Below are 6,890 nucleotides of genomic sequence, written 5' to 3'. Positions count from 1 at the left end.
CCAAAGGGCCTCGTAACCCACTGTTCACTTTGTGCGGCTACAAGGACAAGAGGGCAGGGCGCACACCTGGAGGCGGCCTGCAAGCAAACCCAGATGCTCCCGCACCCTGGCCCGGCCCGCCCCCGAGTGGTGAGAAACGCAAGTCTTTGGTTCACAACCCACCCGTCCGTGGGACGTTGCTACTGCAGCCCAAGATGACTAATACCATTTTTACCCTCGACATGGAGAAGCATGCCGTGTTGGCCAAAGCATTAGCAGTGGGGGCCCCAGCTCTACACGGGGTTCACGAGTCCTCAGTGAGGCGCTGCTGTGCAGAGTGACTGCCAGTCCCTATCTGCGAGCTCCTCTTCCTCTAAGAAGCCACTCAGGGACCCTACATTGTACCAGCTTGCACCCACATACAATCCAGAGCACTCATGAGAACCATCTGTATGGGAACAGGCTGCAACATAGCTGTCAATCCACAGGTGGAAGTCAAGAAATTACGGGACATGAGGATGGTGATGAGTGGGTTAGGAACCTAGAGAAAATCACCTCCGGGTGTGCACCAGCTCCCCCTGACAGACTGAAGACTGAAGACCAGATATAGACATATGTGTGGAGGGGCCCTCATGGAGGAGCACAGGAAACCTGGCACAGAAGCAAAAGAGCAGGCCTGGGGGCCCCGGCCTGGGAGAAGTACCTTCCCCTGCATTCTCTTGAGCTGGCCACGTCACATCTCGCCTGTGCACTCCCTCCCAACCACCTTGTTCCTTAAAGTTCCCCTTAAACACAGATAGCAGCTTCTTAGCACAGCGCATACAAAGAGTATTTCCACCCTCAGAATGATTTCTGGGAGCAGCAGCGCCCACTCAGGAAAGCTCCCAAGCCTGCAGGAGGCACAATGCTGTGCCCAGGAGTCAGGAGCAGAGACCTCGCCGCCCCCAGGGTCACCCCCGAGAGCACAGGCAGCACCTCCTGCACCTGCTGACCCGGACAGTGGCTGAGCTCTGCCTCTCCTTGCAGCTGAGTCCCAGGAAGCTGCGTGCGCTGCTCAGACAGGAGAACAGGACCGCCGATGGCTGCCTGATAGGCACGTTGCCCACACTGCTCAAGAGAGGGCAGAAGCCAAAGACAAAAACAAAACAGAAATCAAAAACTGCCAATTAGAGGGGAGTCGCAAGCTTCATCTGTGAGGTGCTGCTAGCATCGATGCGGTGGAAATCTGCACACTCTCAATGAAACTGAACTTGAACTATGAAATTATATTTAATGGAGATTAACTGAGAAAAGAAATCATTTAACACATTTAACAAAAAAAATCATATTTTGATTCCTACTTATCTAAGTGTTTTTTTTTTTTTTTTTTTTTTCTGATAAAGCTGTATGTGCTACAAGAGAACGCCTTCAAACCGGCGTGTTGGCACATGCCTGCGATCCTGGCACTGAGAGGGGACAAGACAGCAGATGGAAAGTTCTAGCCCAGCCTGGATGACTCAGTAATTTTATTGAGATATGGTCTCAAAATTAAATGAATAAATAAATAAATAAGCAGGGCTTAAGTTGTAGCTCAGTGGGAAGATCCTGGGTTCAGGCCTCTGGCATCACAAAACATAAGGAATTCTTGACTCCATGAAGCTACCATGGAATACACCTTGGTATGTGGTTCCTGGGTTGGATCCACCCACCAATCAGCCTCTGAGATTTGCCCCAGACAACTTGTAACAGCCTTTGTGTGAAAAGGGAGAGTGTAATTAACAGGCAATGGCAGGAAGTGGGAAGCAACTGCTTATAGCAAACATTTTCTAAGAAATGCAGATTCCTAGCTAGTACTGCCTCCCAAGCTGCTAAGACCACTCACAAATGAAATCAAGTCTCCAGTGAAGAAAAGGAGACCCCCGAAAGAAGGAGCATGCTCAGCTCCCTTAACTTTCCTCATGCCGCTGCCATCTCTAACTACTGTTTGCGGAAGCCACTCAATATGTAGATTCAGCCCCCAAATCCCAGTGCCTTACTACAGACACATGTTGGCTGCCCCAAAGTAATTAGATCTTGTCCAGCGTCACAGTTTTGGGAACACTGTTAGCAGGAACAGAAAATGCCAGTGTCAAGCTCTTAAACAATGAAGCCTGTTTTACTGTTTGCTGAGTTGTTCTTACAAATAGACTCTTTCAGGCAGACCAGGAATAGATTCTATAATCTACACAAAGAAGAGACAATGAGCTCCATGGGTTCCTAAACTGACCAACTAGATAACCGTGGAAAGGGAACAATAAATATTTTGGTGACATTTTAACAACATTTTTTGTGCTTGATAGACAGCGAAATAAGATAGAAAACATATACCACAGATAATGTCCACTGTGCACTGTAGGATATTATAACCAATGAGGAAGGGCAGGGTGTTTGCTTTGATGATCCATAACACAAGACAGTCACACAGTGGCTTGTGGCTGTGGTAGTCACGCCTTGGCAGCCTTAGCCTGCCTCTCAATGACAACATGAAGCTGGCCTCCCTCCAGAAAATCCAGAGAACTGCAAAGGCAATTACAACATATGTGAACGCACCCAAGTTCTTCTTAAACTTCTATCATCAAGAAGAATCCAAAAGAAGAAAACAAAGACACTCTGTGAAAGGGCTATACGTTGAGAAATTTTTTAAAAATTTGATAAAAAAGAGAGAAAGCGGGTCAGATAGCTCAGTGGATTAAAGTGCCTACGGAGGCAGATGCAGGGGCCCGGGGTTTGATCCCAGCCTGCTGCGCTGGCCACGTCCCCAGGGAGGGCTGAGACATTGACTGAGACCACCTGGTAGCACGGGCCTGTAATCCCATTGCTTGGGAGGCTGAAAACAGGAGTATCACTACCAGTCTGATCTGTGTAGTGAGACCCTGTAGACCCTATAGATCCCATACTAAATATATAAACAAATAAAATAAAAAATAAAAACAGAGAGAGCTGTTTATCAGAGAAATAACTGAGATATTAAGTGCCTGGAGGTGTGTCTCACTGCCTGATGAAAACCTCTTACATCCAGACACAGAATGCTGATGTTCCAAGCACATGCCTTCAGGAAAAAAAAAAAAAAAAATTCGTTGCTGAATCAGACTAGGGACTTAGAGCAGTTCCTGCTCATCTGACACACCAGACAAATCCAGCTCTTTTATTTTTTAACATATAAAGAATCTGAGTGCATCTCCACTGGAAGAATAAAATAAGGAAAGAGGAAATGTAAGATATGGGACAAGTTACTGTCAACTAATTCGTGCCACTGCAGGCTCTCTTGAAGCAGTGTCAAAGGTAGAATAATAAGTGATGGACCATGACTGCTCCACCTGCCTGGAATACTGAAGAAACAGTGCTCAGACCTGACTTCCAGACGTGCCTGCAGCAGCTGGGGACAAGGACCATGAGCACACCCCGGATGGCGCAACACTGTGGGCAGAGGCCTCGGCACGGCCAGGCTCCTCCTGCTCCTCCTCAGAGGCTGCGTGAGATTCCTGTACCTGCTCACCTCAGGAGACGAGCTGTCCTGGGCGGAGAGGTCCTTCAGTGTGAGAGCCCTGAGGACAGATCTCGGTGGGGAAGACACTCACGTGTCTCATGCATGTAAGGTTTTAAAAATATACAACACCCAAGGCAGAGAAAATGAAGATGCAAAATGACAGCACAGCATATGAGACTGATTAGATGAAGTTTCATGTGACACGTGTGATTTTGTATTTTCTCTCTCCTTTTCTGGATATGCTACTCTGTTTTTTCTGAGGCAGTGGAGAAACTAGATGTTCACTTAAGAAATTAAGTGAGGTTTTAGGCCTGAAGGATGTACTTTGCTTTCATAAACTGGAAAAGAATACAGATTTGTAGAATCATAGGCCACAAAGTATGTTTCCTATGAAAATGGAAGGGGAAAGAGGAAATTAATAAATCTATACAACTTTTTAAAGAACTTAAATGAAAGAAATTAACCAATGTAAGGCAAATCCACTTGGGGCACAGGAAGACAGAGATGAATCCAGTCATTAAAACTGGTTACTGTAGGAGGCAGAATAGAGGACGGCAGGTGGGGGGAATTACACTTTGTCTTACACAGACTTTAATTGATTCTCTTGCTATGATATTAATAGGCATACTTTACTTTTTACAGATACAACACAATCTAAACAAAGAAAAGAAAATGCTTTCAAACCCTAAGCCAATCCAGCAAATGCGTCCACATCATCTGCTCCCACTGGGCCTCTACGGCTCCCACTCCCTAAGCATGTTCACCTGAAAGAGGAAAGCAGCAAGCAAAGGCAGAAACTGAGAGGCAAGGGGCAGAGGCAGCTACAAAAGCAAACCGACGCATATCTGGGACATTCCCAAAGCTTCCTGTCCCAGCTCAAATCCTCATGCTTCTCTGCTCCCACCTCACGCAAAGGTCAGGAGCACAAAGGGCCAGAGGGGAAAGGGGGCTGGGGGCACAGCAGACAGGAGGGCATCCAGGAGCCAAGGCACAGCAGCAGAGAAGGGGGTGCAGCCCAGGCAGAGGCCCAATGGTTGGTGTCTGCTGTGGTGGCAGGGCTGGGCCTCACACCTGTCCCCCATGGGGTCTGTGTAGGTGGGGTCACACCAGGGGCCCTGTCCTCTGTCCTGCTCTGCAGCTGCCAAACGCCCAGGAAATCCCAGTGTGATCCTTGCTGAGCTGCAGGCTGCAGCGTCTGCCCTCTCCTCCGCACCCTGGGGATCCTCTCCCAGCTCCCTCCTGCTCTGGCCTTCTGCCTGGAAAAGGAGCCCAACAGGCTGTCAGGCAGCACCCAGGACAGCCAGAGAGGAGCTGACTGGGCTCTGGTTCTTGATCCTTTGCCACGCAGGAGAAGAAGCCCGAAGATGGCTTAGCCAGCAGAGAGTCCTGAGATGCAGGGGGCCTCGGCCTGTGAGGATTGCCCCAGGAGCACACCACACACACAAGTGTGCCTTCCACTCCGTGGTGCGGGGAGGGCAGGCGTTTAAAATGCAGGCAGTGTCTGGGTCTAGCCATGGAGAAGGAGCCAGACGGCCACGTAGACTGAGCTACACTGACTGGGCACTGAGTGGGACACACGGGACCCTGGAAATGGGCAAGGGGCAGGGCGGACAATAGACATGTGTGAGGGGAGAGCAGTGAGAGGTGGGGTACCAGGCCCTGAGTGCCAGGAGCAGCCCCAGTGCTGGCCAGGCCTGAAGATGCTGCAGGCAGAATGTGCAAGGGAGAGCGTGGGGCGAGGTGGGCGGCAGCATCACACGCACTGGAGGCGTGTCCCTGTGTGCAGCACCTGCTGCTCAGGGCTGGCTCCAGGGCTCCCAGGACCACCTGTGCCTTGCTCTGCCTGGCCCTGAGCTTGGGAGATGCTAATGCAGAATAACCTGGGCTGGGAGGGAGCACAGCAGGGAGCAGAGAAAAGAGAGGAGGCTTCCAAACCTACTGCCCCCATGTTGCCCTCTCCATCCACCTGGAGCAGGCAGTAGGACAGCGGGACAGGGTCCCGGCCGGGACCAGGCCACAGTGAGGCACTGGGGGCCCTGCTGACCAGGGAGGGTCCTGCTTTCTGTGCTCAGCCATCCTGGCCTGTTGTTCCCAGCAATCCAGGGAGCTCCATGGCCATGACCAGCTGTTACCTTGCTCACTGAAAGGAGCAACAGATGCCAGAACAGTCCTGAGCCCGCTTCCTAGCTGGGAACACAGGAGCCACGCTGATCTCCCTTGCCCGTTGAGGTCCATGGCTCCTGTGAGTGGTACTCAGTGCCTCAGTGCCCAATACTCTGGCAACTTCCCTGGGCTGTGAGCAGCCCCTACTCCTGCCCTCAAACCCTGGGTACAGCAGCACCTTCTCTTCCTAAGCCCCAGTCAAGTTTCCTGGCTATGCAGGGCCTGAGTAGTGACTGGGAACAGGCCTGACAGCTCCTCTCCAGGGGCACTGCCAGGAACATTACCATAGGAGCTATGCTGGGCCTAGGCCAGTGCCCCCAGGGATGGGAGGAGAGAGGGCGCCAGAGGGCCAGAGCAGTGGGTGGAGGTGCAGAGCCAGTAGGGCTGAGCACCAGCAGCAGGAGGGGCGAGGCAGGCAGGGGCAGGCAGGAGACTTTGGTTCGAATTTGGGCTTAAGACTGACAGGCAGGAGCCAGGCCCCTGCTTCTCAGGCTGTAATGTGACCCATGCTGGGGGGGGGGGGGCCGGATGCTGCGGGGTGCTGTGGGCAGGTGCAATGGCCTCCTGGCTCCTCCCAGCGCCCAGGGGATTGGAGAGCAGCCACTGGTGGCAGAGGGATGGGCGCTCCTCTGCAGGACACCGGGAGGCTGGTTTGGGTGAGGGGCCCCATACCCCACATAAAGACCCTCGGCCCATAGCAAGGGAAGGTTCCTAGAAACAGGGCGGAAAGGCAGTGGGGCATAAGGAGGGTGCGGTGGGGTCGCTCCTCCAGCTCTTGCCCCAGACAGCACACTCACAGCGCCCCCAATAGGCGCCCCCGTAGTGCAGAGGCCCTGAGGGAGGGCCCCCAGACTTTGCAGCCTGTGGCTCCCAAGCTTACCTTCCACCGGCTCCAGCTCCACGGTCTGCGCCCCGGGGATCCTCGGTGCAGCTGAGTCTCCCAGAGCTCGCGGGGATGCGCGCTTCCCCTTGGGTCTGGTGACCCGGCTCGGCCGAGGCCGGCGTTCGCTGCGCGGGGACTCGGATGCCTGGTGGAACCGGGCTTGGCGCTGGGAGCTTGCGAACGCGCCTGCAGTGGCTGAGCTTGGTCGCGGGTCTCCTGCCCGCGGGTCCGGAGCGGCGCTGGAAGGAGCGCAGCCCGGCCCGCCCCTCCGTGCGCCCCGCCGCCCGCCCTGTCCCCTCCTCCGGGAGCGGAGCCCGCCCTCCGGCCTGGGCGGCGCGGGAGACGCGGGGACGGGAGGGG

General features: G+C 53.4%; 1 long non-coding RNA gene across 1 annotated transcript in view; it reads right to left on the bottom strand.

Annotated features, from left to right (window-relative positions):
• The window catches only part of LOC111816139, a 132,614-nt gene extending 125,740 nt beyond the window's left edge, over nucleotides 1-6,874 (bottom strand). Inside the window, exon 1 of the long non-coding RNA XR_002820627.1 lies at nucleotides 6,528-6,874. This is a non-coding gene — a long non-coding RNA (uncharacterized LOC111816139). The remainder of the gene's footprint in view (nucleotides 1-6,527) is intronic.
• Nucleotides 6,875-6,890: the final 16 nt, after the last annotated feature.

This window comes from Octodon degus, unplaced genomic scaffold (assembly GCF_000260255.1).
Source record: "Octodon degus isolate 3935 unplaced genomic scaffold, OctDeg1.0 scaffold00027, whole genome shotgun sequence".
Classification (NCBI taxonomy): Eukaryota; Metazoa; Chordata; class Mammalia; order Rodentia; family Octodontidae; genus Octodon; species Octodon degus.
This window is presented reverse-complemented; position numbering and strand designations above follow the sequence as displayed.